Raw genomic sequence first — 985 nt, 5'->3', positions numbered from 1 at the left:
TATGACCTCAGTATGGCATCATATGACATTATATGACATCATATGACATCATATGACATCATTATGACATATGACATCATATGACATCATCAGAATCAGATAGACATCATATGACATCATATGACATTATATGACATCATATGACCTCAGTATGGCATCATATGACATTATATGGCATCATATGACATTATATGACATCATATGACATTATATGACATCATATGACATCATTATGACATATGACCTCAGTATGGCATCAGTAATACATCATATGACCTCAGTATGGCATCGTGTGAACCAGCAGGTGCCTGTGGGACCAGTCCAGCTGGGGGACGGGCTCGGTGTCCTGCTGCTTCGCTGGAGACAAACATAACGTCTCCTAGATTCGTCCAAAATGTCAGAAATATTTATAAAAAAACATTTAATGAGCAAAGTGTTCACTCAGGAAACCAGTGGAGCGTCAACGTGTCTGAGGAACATCAGGGACATGTAATCAGAGATGATGCAATGCCCCTTTAACTCAGATGACTCGGCATGGTGGAACACATGATGGTCCTCTGGGGGTCCAGGACTCAGGACCAGATCTGGCATGTGTTGTCCTTGCTGCCTGCAGAGACACAACAGCTGGGAGCTCTTCATCGCGGAGGGTCCCTCCGCTCGGAGAGCAGCTCACTAGGCGTTCGGCGTACCTGTGATGATGGCGTCCCCCTCATAGTTGAAGACGCAGGAGAAGATCTCGTCCGTGTGACCCTCCAGGACTTGAGGCAGACTCCAGACGGACGTCCCACAGCCGGGCTCGTCGAGTCCTGGCCGGCCGTCAGGATCCGGCTGCCCTGAGGCTGAAGCAGATCTGGAGAGGAGAAGGCTTCAATCACAGCGTCTGGAGTAGAGCATGAGCCTGGACCCATCACCAGCCCACAGGGAGGACTCTACTGAGAGAGAGCCTGGACCCATCACCAGCCCACAGGGAGGGACTCTACTGAGA

General features: G+C 49.2%; 1 long non-coding RNA gene across 1 annotated transcript; it reads right to left on the bottom strand.

The window, feature by feature from the left end:
* Positions 1–384: 384 nt before the first annotated feature.
* Positions 385–761, bottom strand: LOC130211815 (uncharacterized). Its single transcript, XR_008835166.1, has 2 exons — positions 690–761; positions 385–607 (listed from the first exon to the last, which is right to left on the bottom strand). It is a non-coding gene; the product is annotated as an uncharacterized LOC130211815 (long non-coding RNA).
* Positions 762–985: the final 224 nt, after the last annotated feature.

The sequence above is a fragment of the Pseudoliparis swirei genome, chromosome 21 (assembly GCF_029220125.1).
Source record: "Pseudoliparis swirei isolate HS2019 ecotype Mariana Trench chromosome 21, NWPU_hadal_v1, whole genome shotgun sequence".
NCBI classification, from domain to species: Eukaryota; Metazoa; Chordata; class Actinopteri; order Perciformes; family Liparidae; genus Pseudoliparis; species Pseudoliparis swirei.
This window is presented reverse-complemented; position numbering and strand designations above follow the sequence as displayed.